At 37.9% G+C, this 14928-nt stretch overlaps 1 long non-coding RNA gene across 1 annotated transcript in view; it reads right to left on the bottom strand.

Moving 5' to 3' along the window:
- Positions 1–14230, bottom strand: part of LOC108377211 (uncharacterized) — a 17408-nt gene extending 3178 nt beyond the window's left edge. Inside the window, exons 1-2 of the long non-coding RNA XR_001849305.1 lie at positions 14153–14230; positions 1669–1676 (exon numbers count right to left, since the gene is read on the bottom strand). This is a non-coding gene — a long non-coding RNA (uncharacterized LOC108377211). The remainder of the gene's footprint in view (positions 1–1668; positions 1677–14152) is intronic.
- Between the last annotated feature and the right edge of the window lie 698 nt (positions 14231–14928).

The raw sequence follows: 14928 nt of genomic DNA, 5'->3' as shown, positions 1-14928 counted from the left end.
TTTTTTAGAGTGTATTTAAAGCCTTTTCAGTAAAATTCATAAAAGTTTCCTTAAATAAATCAAATTTAGTTTTCTAAACTACATTGAAATCTTCTTTCTTTTAAATTAACATATGAAAATATGTGATATGAAAGAGATTACTACAGAAAGAGTATAATTTACTTTATATATATCGTCGGTTAAAGTACAAAACCGCGTATCGTCATTCTGCAAAACCGCGTAACTGACATTTGCTGCCAAAAATTGGATTTGCTCACACAAGCTCTTGGCTCAATCCTTATCCATTCGTCCTGAAATATACTAGCAGAAATGCGATTGCTTTATAAAAAAGAGAACCATTTTGAAATATAAGTGTTTTTACTCTCTAGAAAATAATTTATGCAACGTCCCGTACGAGGTTTTGCATTATCTTGATACGCGGTTTTGCATTTTGTTGATACGCGGTTTTGTACTTTAAACGACGATATGTTTATTAAGATCTTGCTTAAAGCATCCTTTTAAGCTAATTAAAGCAATTGCGCTTATACCTATTTTGGTGAGATCTCTTCATATGTTCATTGCTTCGTTCGCAAAAAATAAAATGCTTTAATTTCACGCTTAAGTAGCAATTCTTTATACGTTTATAAAACGTAATGCTTTCTACCATCTTTAATGAAAATCGATTTTTGAACGAAAAAAACTTTATAGGAAATATAAAATTTTGGCCTATTTAAAAAAGTATCCACATTTATACTGACCGGAAAAAATAAGTATCCCGCAAAATTTCGTCTAAAAATGTATTCAATGGTATCTATTTAAATTCAACCGGTTGTATCGAGAACTCGATACTTTTTCACAAGTCCTGAGTAAATATAGCGAATGCCGAAAGGTATCGACGAGTTAAGAACATTTTTAAGTATTTTTTTTTTTAAATTATACCATGTTCTGATCGACAACGAAAACACTTTGAAAACGTGTTTTGGGATTGAGGGCTGAAGACTGTTCACTCCGGCTGTTAGTGTTTTCGTTGACATTTCTTACATCCTCTGATTACAGTTCTGCAACACATAAACAAAAACAAAATAGGGTGCTTTCCAAAACGTCAAAATACAAAGTATCAGTCTCTTTTATTTCTAAACCACACTAGAAGAAAAAGCCTAACTTGCGCAACTTAGTAGAAAACTAGCATCTAACCGTGGTTGCGCACATTTGGCATTCAAATCTACTGAGGTCTAGAAATAAAAGATACTGATGTTTTGTATTTTGACGTTTTGGAATTCACCCATACTTTTCCCTCATTTTCTTTTCATTTGCAACCTCTTACTTTCATTCTTATTTTACTTTTACCAGCCAATTAACAATAAATCCGAAATGGCGTATTAAATTTGATAAAATATGACTTCCACTTCGATAGATAATCGAAAAAAACTAGTAAAGACACTGATTGGAATGAGTGGAACGTGAGTTTTCAAGTAGTTTTCAGCGAAAACTGGTTTTCGTTTGAAAGATTTTACATGGACGAAAACACAAGTGTTAAGTCAAAAACCAGTTTTAGCAACGAAAACATGTTTTCGATGTCGGTCAGAACATGGTATTACCCAATAAATATTGTGGCGAACGTTCGAAGGAACACATCAAGATAACCAACTGTTCAGCTATGGGAAAACTAAAAATGCATACCGATAGTACTTTTTACGCTTATTTCAACTATACAAATATTATTTGCCGCAATTAAAAAGTAAAGCAGTGTTTGCATTGTTCAACTTTGCGTTCAACAATTGCGTTCAACTCAACGCAGGGTTGCACGAAAAAAAAGTTGAATGGCTAAATGTTGGCTGGCGACCAACTTTGTTGAAAGCGATTAGTTGAAAGGCCATTCAACCAAAAGTTGAATGCAAAGTTGAACAATGCAAACACACTTTAAAGGAGATATAAAAGGTTAATATTTTCTAAACTACGTCACCGATTAAAAAAGTAATGATATCAAAATAAAGGCAATTAACCTATCTTTAAGTTGATATATAATATGTGTTTGCTTGCTTATATATTTAAGCCAAAAATATTAAAAAACGAATAAAATGTTATAATTTTTTCATAAAATAACCTTTTTTAGAAAAGAGTGCATAATCAATGCTAAATACATATATATTATTTAGAGAGTGCAAGTTCTTACCTTTTATTTGATATACATATTTTATTATGATCTACTTTTGAGGTTTAAGAATTCAGAACTTCTTTCTTCGGCCGCACTTAGGGGTTATAACCCTTACCAAATAGAATTCTCCGTTTGGTGTGCACCAACTGGGGTTACCATCCCGGTGATGTAGCCTTGGGAAAGATGAGGTAATTCAGCGTACATGCATAATTGGTTAGGTATGTATGTGTTTATATGTATGTATGCAGATATTTAAATGCCGGTTTGCTATTCGCGCGACAAGCTTTTTTTAAAAACGAAGTAAATTAGTACAAATTGTTAGTAATTTTCATTAGAGTTTGAATAACTCCTTTCACTAAACGGCTTTTAGTAACTTTAACGAGACCTTAACTTGTTTTATTTTATTCATTTTAGTGCAGTTTTGACAAAATTTTCTTGCTAAAAAATCTTTTGTTTCACTACTTTATTTTATTCCTTTGATTAAACATGTTAAATAAAAGCTTATTTTTAAAAAAAAATTTTTTTTACATTACTTTATATATACATACATGCAAACATACTGGTCTCCCCTCTCACTGAGTTATTCAGTGGGTTAGAGGTGCCACGCTCACTTGCCTTTCGCCCACCGCCCCTTTGACGAACGGCCAATTAATATTACAATAATTAACTACAATATGCATTTGCACATACATGCATTTATATTTTTTACTATCACTAAATTCTGAAAACTCAAAAGGAAATCATAATATAATATGTATATCAAATTAAAGGTAAAAACTTGCACTTTATAAATAATATAATTTTTTTTAGCACTGATTATGGACTTTTTCTAAAAAAAAGGTTATTTTATGAAAAAATTATGTCATTTTTTGTTTTATAACATTTTTGGCTTAAATATATAAAAAGGCATACACATTTTATATATCAGCTTGAAGATAAATTAATTGTCTTTATTTTGACATCATAACCTTTTGAATCGGTTACGCAGTTTAGAAAATATTATTATTTTAAAATATCACAATTTTTTTGTTTTACATTTTATATCTACTTTACTTTTTAATTGCGGCAAATAATATTTATATAGGTTAAATTAGCGTAAAAAGTACTATCAATCTGCATTTTTAGTTTTTCTATAGCTGAACGGTTGGTTATCTTGATGTATGCCACTCAAAAAACCGAAGACCCGAGAAACACGCCTTTAAAGTTTTTAATTCACATATCGTCACCCTCATGCCAGAAGCATGAATGTGCAAATTTATCAGTTTTGAGTTATTGGGTTGACTTGGTTAATCTTTGGATTTTCTATGTTATACCTTAACCCAGGGCATGAATCACGTATGACGACAATCATCTGGACGATATCGTGCTGAGATTGTCTTGTTTCATGAAAACCAAAAATTGCTGGATCGTTTGTGCAATATCGTTCACTCATTTCCAGTTTTGCTTCACGTAACAGTAACAGTAGCACGTAACAGCATGAACCAGTGTTTTGACGACATCGTTTTGTCAGTATCGTTTGAACGACAATCGCTTCAAAGTTACACGGAAAGTAAATATTTTANAACCTTTTGAATCGGTTACGCAGTTTAGAAAATATTATTATTTTAAAATATCACAATTTTTTTGTTTTACATTTTATATCTACTTTACTTTTTAATTGCGGCAAATAATATTTATATAGGTTAAATTAGCGTAAAAAGTACTATCAATCTGCATTTTTAGTTTTTCTATAGCTGAACGGTTGGTTATCTTGATGTATGCCACTCAAAAAACCGAAGACCCGAGAAACACGCCTTTAAAGTTTTTAATTCACATATCGTCACCCTCATGCCAGAAGCATGAATGTGCAAATTTATCAGTTTTGAGTTATTGGGTTGACTTGGTTAATCTTTGGATTTTCTATGTTATACCTTAACCCAGGGCATGAATCACGTATGACGACAATCATCTGGACGATATCGTGCTGAGATTGTCTTGTTTCATGAAAACCAAAAATTGCTGGATCGTTTGTGCAATATCGTTCACTCATTTCCAGTTTTGCTTCACGTAACAGTAACAGTAGCACGTAACAGCATGAACCAGTGTTTTGACGACATCGTTTTGTCAGTATCGTTTGAACGACAATCGCTTCAAAGTTACACGGAAAGTAAATATTTTAAAATTTCAATTGCATAAATGTAGAGCTGTGTCAAAAAAAACTTTCAAACTTGATTTCCCAAAATTTTCATTTTTACACATTCATGTTTATGGCATATGGGCGATATGTATACTCCCATACTAATAATGGCATACCTAAAGAATACGGACCCTTGAGCTAGAGAAAAAAGAAAACGTGGACGTGGTGCACCCCTTTCTGCTGAGTTTAATCAAGAATGATAGAATACAAGATTGCGCCGTCCTGGGCGTTGACATTTGTGTACCACAAGTAAACAAAGAATAGAGCGAAAAGAAGAACGAGTTGAAACTGCAAAAGCAGTTCACTTTACAGCGCAAAACGTGTTTTAATTTTGCTAAATGTGTAAATATTGCATTTTTCACCTAATCTATTAGAGAACAGTGAACATTTTAGTGCACTCCATTGCTTTGCAATTGAGGCTGATTCAGCAAACGTTTTAGTGCACTCCATTGCTTTGCAATTAAGGCTGCTGCAGCATCTCTGCGGGATTGATTAGTTAACTTGCTAATGGAGGCTGCGTGGAGCAGAAACAAAATCATTGTGAGGAAATGCTGTTAATATAATAATAGAGAAACATTTCGGGAACGGCTTTGCCGTGCCCTATGTACACAAAATGCAGCGATTCGTCCCAGCGCTACACTTGCATCTACGCTTCTTGCATCTTGACGACTGTCGCAATTTAACACACAGCACTTCATTTTATTAGTTTTTACGCAGTCTTCAACTCAAAAATCACTCACAAATTGCAAATTAACACAATTTAAACTGATTTTTCACTTATAATTCAAATTTCTCTTTCGCTGATTTGTAACAAAAGTTTGTTTACAAGTTACCACAAATGTCAAAATCGGCGAAACCAAAGTAGCGGTACCACTGACGGCGCCACCTTTGTTCGCTGCACCGTGGAGTTTAATGGTAAACTTTTTTTTTGGTGCAAATTGGCAGGGGCGGCGCTAGGGGGGCTAAACGTGCAATTTCCAACATTTCCGAAAGCTTATATTTTGAAAATTATTGAACCGATTTTCAAAATATGGACACAGTTGGAAAGGTAGTTGAAGGACCTTTCATTCATTATATATATCTATTTATATAATGCAAACATATTTTAAGAAAAAGTAAGACGAAATTATGGCAATTGTTCTTTTATAAAAATGTATGTTTTTCGTAAATAAATTCGTAATTAACTATATTAACAAATATGTTTATCGGAAATACCATACAAATACCTATAATTTGGCGTATAATTTATTATAGTTAGGTTTAAGTACAACTGCCAGCAGTGCAATAAAACAACTATATTAATGTTATATGCTCTCTGCAAAAGGTGTTCACCCCCTTTTATTTGGCAACACAGAAAGAACAATTTTACGTAGTGAGGGTTATAATCCCTAAGCGCGGCCGAAGGCCGCCTACGCAAAAAGGTGTTCTCTGCAAAAGGTGTTCTGCCCCTTTTCTTTGGCAACACAGAAAGGAGAATTCTACGTTGTGAGGGTTATAATCTCTAAGCGCGTCCGAAGGCCGCCTACGCAGAAAGGTGTTCACTGCAAAAGGTGTTCAGCCCCTTTTATTTGGCAACACAGAAAGAAGACTTCTACGTAGTGAGGGTTATAATCCCTAAGCGCGGCCGAAGACCGCCTACGCATAAAGGAATTCTACGCAAAAATACTGTGGATAGCGTAGCTTGATTAATTATCCATTTAATCCTGCAACTCAATCTTATAACAAATAAGGTGATTAAAAAATGGTTTGTATATATTTCTTTAGTATAGTTAGTTACGTATTTTTTAGAGAAAAACATACATTTTTATAAAAAAAAGCCATAATTTCGTTTTTTACCTTTTCTCGCAATGTGTATACATTATATACATAGTGTGGCGAATACTGCGGCAACACAAAGCGAACAACGAGAAATAGGCAGAATGTTCGAGGAATGACGTAGAATGTTCCACAAAGAGAAACGTCAAGTTGGATGAACACTGCGAACAGCGAGAGAAAGAGAATGAGCGATAAACTTCAGAATGTTCTAGAGTTGCCATAAGTGCTAGCGCAGGTATATAAGGGCGCCGCCACAGCGAAGTGAGTTAGTTACAAGTCAGCAAGCTACAAGTAATGTGAGCAGAGAAGTGAGTTGCGAGTAAGCAAGCTATAAGTTTAATTGTGTTAACAAGTTTAGTAAAGCGTTGTTATTGCTTTAACAAGTATTGTAAAGTGTTTTTACTGTATTAGCAAGTATTGTAAATTGTTTGTTGTACAATTAAGTTAATTGTACTACTATTTGGTCATCGTAAGCATTTATTTAACAATCCAGCGATACGAGCCGGAAGGTATTTGGGAAATCCCTCAAGGTTTCGAGGATAAGCGTAACAATAGATATATCGAATGAAAGGCCCTTCAATCACCTTTCCAACTGTGTCCATATTCGGTTGAATAGTTTTCGAAATATACGCGTTTGAAAATGTTGAAAATTCCACGCCGCCCCTGTCATTTTGTACCAAAAAAAAATATGCCGTTAAAATCCGGAAAAGGGGGCGGGCCACGCCACTTTTTTTCTCTAGCTCAAAGGTCCGTATTCTCTAGTTGTTCATTAATAATTAATACATAATTTGTTCTAGTGAGCTCCTGGTAATCGCCACTGTTCGATGCAAGAAGCCTTTTTCTTGCTTGCGGGAAAGTCGGATGTGGGGTGTATATTCTCCAAACCAAACCTGAATTTTTGCCAGACCAAACTACGCGAAATTTTCAACTCGTATATATTACTATCGAGACGATTAAAGCAACGAGCTGCTTGGAGTGAGCGATAGATGTGTCATAATTTATTGGAATGCCTGCCAATTATGTACAAGCGAAATATTAAGAATAAAGAGAATTATGAGTGCAATAATAAATGAGATTAACTACGTGTGCGTGTGTCTGTATGCATGTTTACAATGAGTGGGTGTTTAGTTGGTTAGAGTGAGTGAATTAGTTCAAAGTTATTTGAGTAACCATCAACTGCTTAAAGGGTGATCCAACATCCCGGCCCCGTTGAAAGGATCCGCTTTCAAGACACTGGCAGAATAGCAAGTTTATGTATAGGCCGACAGCAGGTACCATTTGCAGTACGGAGATGCACAACTCGAACGTGACCATCTCGTCCAAGTACGGTGGACTCAACTCGACCAAGCTTCCAACGTTGTGGTGGCAGGTTGTCGTCGTGAATGATGACTAATGTATTTTCTGTCAGGTTGGGTGCAGGAGTCGTCCATTTGACGCGTGCGCGCAATTCGTTGACGTAGTCCGCAGACCAGCGCCGCCAAAAGCGTTGCTTAATAGCCGTGATCATATCATACCGATCCAAGTCCGATATGTTTCGATCTTCCAGTGAGGGCTCGGGTAGAGCTCTTAGCGAGGAACCGACAAAAAAAATGCCCAGCAGTGAGCGCTTCGAAGTCGTTAGGATCTGATGACAGCTGGGAGAGTGGGCGCGAGTTTAGTATGGCTTCTATCTCCACGGCGACGGTGCTTAGTTCTTCAAAGGTTAATCTTGTATGAGCCAATGTGCGATATATCAGTCCCTTTGCGCTTTTAACCGCTGCCTCCCATAGGCCGCCGAAGGAGGGTGCCCTGGGGGGAATAAAATGGAAGTTAATGAATTCGGAGGAACAAAAATTTTTGATTTCATTTTGGATCTCATCGCTAAAGAGAAATTGCTTGAAGTCTTGTAGATGGTTGGATGCTCCTACAAAATTCGTGGCGTTGTCACAGAAAATGTCACATGGCATTTTTCGCCGACCACCCATACGTTTGAGAGCGTTCAGGAACGCCTTCGTAGACAGATCCGAGACCACCTCAATGTGGACCGCTTTCATGACAAGACAAACGAAGACAGCCAAGTATGATTTGGTAGGCGACTTTCCTCGGATTCGTAAGTAAGTATTTATTGGTCCGCAAAAATCCACTCCACAGCGTTGAAATGGTCGTGCTGGTTGGACACGCTCTCTTGGTAGCGGGCAGCGGACGCGACTAGCCACGTCTCTGGCGTTGATTATCCAATATTCAAGACAGATTAAAGCGACTAAAGCTTTGGGGCCTGCATGATAATTCCGAAGATGAAGATGACGTACATACGATGAAACAAATTGTGAATTGCTGGGTAGAAGAATCGTATGCTTTTGACTGTCCGGTAGTTCGGTGTAGTCAAGGCAACCACCAACCTGGATGAGCTCAAAACCGGTCGAATCGTCTATAAATGGAGTGACAAATTTCAAATTACTTTTTAAAGCTTGATTTTTCTTTAGTAGCTGAAAGTCGACAGAAAAGTGCTCTGTTGTATATTCCATACTATGCAATGCGAGGCGCGTCGCAATTCTTCAGGCGATGGTGAAGCTGTAGTGAATGTTGACCGCTTCCTGCACGAGTCACAGAACCGAAATAGCCAGGCGACGAGACGTAAGCAATGAGGATAAGAACTTATGCCATTAATGACGTCAAGAATATGATTAGTTTCCTTAATTACTGTGAAAGTCGTTTTGCGTTTTTCTGCATTGATAATGTTCGCATCGAGATCAGCTACAGCCTTGTTGTTTGACCAATTGGACTGATCCTGAAGTAAGGCTGGACTGGAAAACCAACTTGATGACTTGAGATCTGCAGTCGGATACTCTATTTCCCACAAAAGTTGACAGCGTAATTGAATGCTGTTGCAGCCAATGCAGCACCAATTGGGAATCAGTCCAAAATTAACTGTTTGTGGGTTTGTTAGCAAGCATATCCTTTACTTTGGCGTAAAGACAAGCCAGAAGATGCGCACCACAAAGTTCGAGTTTAGAGAGCGACTGCTTTTTTACTGGAGCGACTCTCGACTTCGACGTCAGCAACTGAACTACAACGTGACCGCGTAAGTTTTCAGTGCGTACATATACCGAGCAGCCATAAGCACGAATCGATGCGTCGCAAAACCCATGTAGTTGAATGTTGCGAGCGTTGGGCTGTAAGCAATAACGAGGTACCGTGAGTGATGAGATCGCATATATTAGATATTAAGCAGTTTGCCCAAGCTTGCTGCAGATGTTGGGGAACGGACTCGTCCTAGTCGAGCTGCAATAGCCAAAGCTCTTGCAGTATTATCTTGGCTGTGATTACCAGTGGTGATAACATGCCAAGTAGGTCAAACAGGGATGATGCGGTAGATAATATTGCCCGCTTTGTGACTGAAGTAGGTTCTTGTTTAGGATTGAACGCGAAGGATAGGAAGTCACTTCGTTGGTGTCATGTTATTCCTAATGCGCTGGTCACGTAATCGTCAGTGATACTGAGCTCTTTGTGGCTTGACCTTCCATAAATTCGGGGTGATTTGAATGCCATTTCGATAGTGGAAATTGCCCGCGACGGAGTACTTCGACAACTTGATGCTTGAGGGTATATAGCTCATTCATTCATAGAAAGATGATTTTATTGCTAAAGCGCCGATCGGAAGCTCTGCCATGTGTTGGTCCGCCAGATAGTGGAGACTGTGTACTGCGAGAAATGGAGCCGAGGCTGTGCCATATGTGACCGTGTTCAGCTGATACGTGCGGATATCTGAATCTGGGGAAGCTCGCCAAAGTACGTATTGGAATTGTCGAAAGTTATTGTCTACAAGTACTTGCCTGTACATTTTAGCCACGTCTGCGGTGATGGCGTAACGATACAAACGAAAACGCAGTAGTAGCATGTATAAATCTTGTTGGATTGTTGGGCCCACCAGTAATAGGCCGTTCAATGAGGTTTGCGATGAGGTGCGACACGAGGCGGGGGAGGATGATGTGGTATGTAGTAGTATGACTCCTTTAAGTTGGGTTGTGCTACTTCTGACATGTGGCGAAGACCTTCGTACTCTTTCATGAAGGCAATGTACTGCGGACGAATTGCGGGCGAACGTAGAAGGCGTCTCTCAAGCGCGAGGAATCNTTCATAGAAAGATGATTTTATTGCTAAAGCGCCGATCGGAAGCTCTGCCATGTGTTGGTCCGCCAGATAGTGGAGACTGTGTACTGCGAGAAATGGAGCCGAGGCTGTGCCATATGTGACCGTGTTCAGCTGATACGTGCGGATATCTGAATCTGGGGAAGCTCGCCAAAGTACGTATTGGAATTGTCGAAAGTTATTGTCTACAAGTACTTGCCTGTACATTTTAGCCACGTCTGCGGTGATGGCGTAACGATACAAACGAAAACGCAGTAGTAGCATGTATAAATCTTGTTGGATTGTTGGGCCCACCAGTAATAGGCCGTTCAATGAGGTTTGCGATGAGGTGCGACACGAGGCGGGGGAGGATGATGTGGTATGTAGTAGTATGACTCCTTTAAGTTGGGTTGTGCTACTTCTGACATGTGGCGAAGACCTTCGTACTCTTTCATGAAGGCAATGTACTGCGGACGAATTGCGGGCGAACGTAGAAGGCGTCTCTCAAGCGCGAGGAATCGTCGGCGAGCAACATCGATAGAGTCTCCGAGACAAATGGGGTCATCTTTAAAAGGCATACTTACTATTATGCGTCCAGTGTTATCTTGACGAACNAAAAGTTGGTAGAGGCAACCTTGGTAGGTGCGACGAGGGTGTAACAGATGCAGCTGGAGGCGTTTCCGAGTAGTGTACCGTAGTGTTAACATCTTCTCCAAGTTGCGCTTGGATGCTCAACTGGACTGCAACGTAGCTGTCTTCTAGGTCTGCACGGCCGTTGTCTGTGGGGTCTAAGTCTTCGATGTCAGCTTGTACGGACAAGGCTTGCTTAAAGTAAGACTCTAAGATTCCTAATCGACACTGCAATTCAGCATTAGAAAGTTTGTCTTCTGACTCCCTTACAGCTTCGACGATTGATTTGATGCGAGAAATGTTGCGCTTTATGTTCGAGCGCTTACGCTTGCATTCCTCAAGAGACATGGTTGACGTACAATGTGATGTGACGAAACAATTCCTACTGGGTTACTGACTGTTTTATATGTGCTGTTGGTCAACTGTTGGCGCAAATTCCAGAAAAGCGAAGTACAAAAAATGCAAAACAGCGCAGCTTCAGCGAGAGCAGCGACTGTAGCGCTGACAGAGCAGCAGCGAAGTATACGACGGCGAGTAGTGTTAGCAGCGAAGCGGTCTACCAGTGAGAGTGATGAATGCGAGTTAGCGGCAGTATCAACGGCTCAAAGCAATAAAAAAGGCGCAACAACAATTAAATGTAGGCCTTATGTACTTTCAGTCGTACGGAATATATGGCAAAGCAGCAAAGTCAAAAACTGTATTTGGGTAAGGGTACATACATACATACATGCGTTTCTAACCGGTGAATTTTATGTTCAGAACAGCAATAGTATGACTTGCAAAATTATCGAAGGGATCCAGCCGGGAATGAAGTTGCTAATCGGTGGTGAAATGCACTAACAGCGAACGAAGTGTGTTTTGGTTAGAAAGCGAAAAATTTGACTGTTGTTATTGCTCCAACGAACGGATTGATTGCTGTTACTGATGCAGCCGTTGAATGATGGCGAATTATGATTCTTATTTGTCGTAGAATAGACACAGGCCCCACGTTGGGCGCCAAAAATGTTCGATGCAAGACGTCTTTTTCTTGCTTGCGGGAAAGTCGGATGTGGGGGTGTATATTCTCCAAACCAAACCTGAATTTTTGCCAGGCCAAACTACGCGAAATTTTCAACTCGTATATATTACTATCGAGACGATTAAAACAACGAGCTGCTTGGAGTGAGCGATAGATGTGTCATAATTTATTGGAATGCCTGCCAATTATGTACTATGTACAAGCGAAATATTAAGAATAAAGAGAATTATGAGTGCAATAATAAATGAGATTAACTACGTGTGCGTGTGTCTGTATGCATGTTTACAATGAGTGGGTGTTTAGTTGGTTAGAGTGAGTGAATTAGTTCAAAGTTATTTGAGTAACCATCAACTGCTTAAAGGGTGATCCAACAGACAGTTATGAAATTTTTACACAACCTAGAAGAAAATGTAGCGGTCATTTCAACATTGGCTTCGGCTAAAAATATTTAAATAATTGAAAAACGAATATCTTTCCTCCTATTTGATAATGAATGGTGGAAGAGGATGGTCTTCCGACTTGACAACTTGGCCACTCTCCAGCATAAGGCAACCGTCGTTAACCCATGTATTCTGCCTTCGTTGTGAAATCCAGCCCATTCTTGAAGAAAATTTTTATAAAAGAGAGCTTATCTTTCCAATAGAGAATGGGCTTCACCACATTTGCTTCTCATCTTCTACATTTGCATTTCATTTTTAAATTAAAGTTATTTATAAATACATTTACGCGTCAAACAATTATAAAATATTTGCTTTTAAAAACTTGGAAATAAGCTTTTTGCTATAAACATTTACGCATGTAAAACTAATTTATTGGAAGTTTATTCCAAAAACTCCTTAGATCAGAAAAAAACTATTAAGAGCAGTGACTATTCAATTTACAAATAGGAAGAGGCGAAAAAAGCAAAGCAATCTGGTTTTTGTTTACTTTTACCAAAGAACGTAAATATACAAGAGGAGACAACATGTTATAATTGTAGCGAGTGTGAACATCAGGAGCGTGCCTTCTCTTTTCATCCAATCACAATTACAACGTGTTGTCTCTTATAGATTTAAATTCTTTGGCGCGTATTCATAGTCCAGCAACTAAGTCGAAACTAACAAAGTTGCAACTTAAATTTAAGTACCAACTTAAAATTTACCTCTATTCATAGTCGCATTTCAGACTTCTACTAAGTAGTTTCGACTTAGTTTACGATATAGCAAAACGAGTGTGAAAATGTATCGATTTTTCTTTACGATATTTTGGAAAAATTACATTTTTATTAAATAATGTCAAGTTTGATCACCCGTTTATGTAATTTTTATTTTCATTGCATGATTATGCAAAAGAATAAGGTATCATTTTCTTGTTAATTGTGTGAAATAGCCAGAACAACCGCAGTGATGTGAAGTCGATGTTTATCGAAAGCATGCTGTGAAACATACAAATAGTAGATATCTAAATGTTATGCACAAATTTACTTTAAAAGAACTAGCGTGAAACTGACTTATTATTTGAGAATTTATCTAAATTATTCCAATTATAAATTTGTGATTTAGCTTTATTCGAATTGTAATACGCATTTAATTTCATCTTCCGAATAAAATGGATCGATCTTTGTAAATTTTAATTGGAGATTACTCAATATTATCAAAATCACCCTCTACCAACTTAATTTTTACATATTTCGTCTGTTTTCCCTTAATTTGATAAAATACTTCTTCCTTGTTACGACTTAGTTGCAGCTGCAGCCGAAACTAAATTTTAAGTTGGTACTTAGCCAGAAAAGTCGAAACTAAGGCGACTGTGAATAGCTTTAGTTGTGGCAGAGAACGTATATTTATAGAGAAGGTCCAAGAACTGTGAATGCCACATTTTTCGAGCCAACTAAACTGGCGAAGCGCATTTTAAGAGCGACAAATATTTGGAATACTTAACAGCGAAAGCAAAATACAAATCAGAAAAGAAGAATGTTAACAGAGCTAAATCTCAAAGAGAGAGACTTCGTATGTTAATTTGTGGGTGAAAATCTAAACGCACAGGTTGGTGGTTTTTGTTTTTGTAAAGTTTTGATTTCTTTTTTGAATTGGATTTTCTTCAAATTCGAAAAAATGCGAATTTCAAAGGAAAATACCAACGCCCATTTAGTTTGACGAAAACTTTCTTGCCATCGGAGTATTTTTCAAACTTTTTTTGATTTCGACCTCAAAAATGGCACCGCGACCGCGAAAATGTCGCGCCCACTCTTGCAAAAATATTAATAATGATTTCCGTTTTTTTTCTTTTCCACAGGATCCGAGAGAAGCCCGTAGATGGATGGAGAATATGGGGATCGACCCCATGAAGAAGCTGCCACCCCACAACTCCTNCATCGGAGTATTTTTCAAACTTTTTTTGATTTCGACCTCAAAAATGGCACCGCGACCGCGAAAATGTCGCGCCCACTCTTGCAAAAATATTAATAATGATTTCCGTTTTTTTTCTTTTCCACAGGATCCGAGAGAAGCCCGTAGATGGATGGAGAATATGGGGATCGACCCCATGAAGAAGCTGCCACCCCACAACTCCTCGTATGCATCCACCATTTCGAACCCGAAGTAGTGGATGGAAAATGCCTGAGGAAGGGTGCCCTTCCAACGCTCAACTTGGGTAAGTTAATAATCATATAATATAAGTGCATATTAGGCAGGTTAGTTTTTTTTCTTAGGCCGGTGAATTAATTTAAAGTGGCGAAAAAATTGTTAATGTGTTTAGTGCGTTTCAAAATATAGTTTTAAAAAGTGAAGGGTGCTCCAGATGAAATACATATATATTAAATATGTATTTAAAAGTCGGTGGAGTCACGTCCTCCTTAGTGAATGCGTATGTATGTTTGTATGCACATACATACATTCTTATATGAAAACGAAACAGTGGTCAACAAAATAATGCGGCACTCTGTCCATTTTTGACTATTTTTCTTTTACAAAAGATTAATAAACTTTAAAAAAGGTAAAAGAAGCCCATTACAATTTATAATAATAATGTGGATATTTGCAGTGTCTTTAAAATTCGCGGTGATTTTTT

This window comes from Rhagoletis zephyria, unplaced genomic scaffold (assembly GCF_001687245.7).
Source record: "Rhagoletis zephyria isolate East Lansing unplaced genomic scaffold, Rhagoletis_zephyria_1.1 Rzeph_scaffold_11671, whole genome shotgun sequence".
Classification (NCBI taxonomy): Eukaryota; Metazoa; Arthropoda; class Insecta; order Diptera; family Tephritidae; genus Rhagoletis; species Rhagoletis zephyria.
The sequence above is the reverse complement of the archived record's forward strand: the minus strand, read 5'-3'. Positions and strand labels throughout refer to the sequence as shown.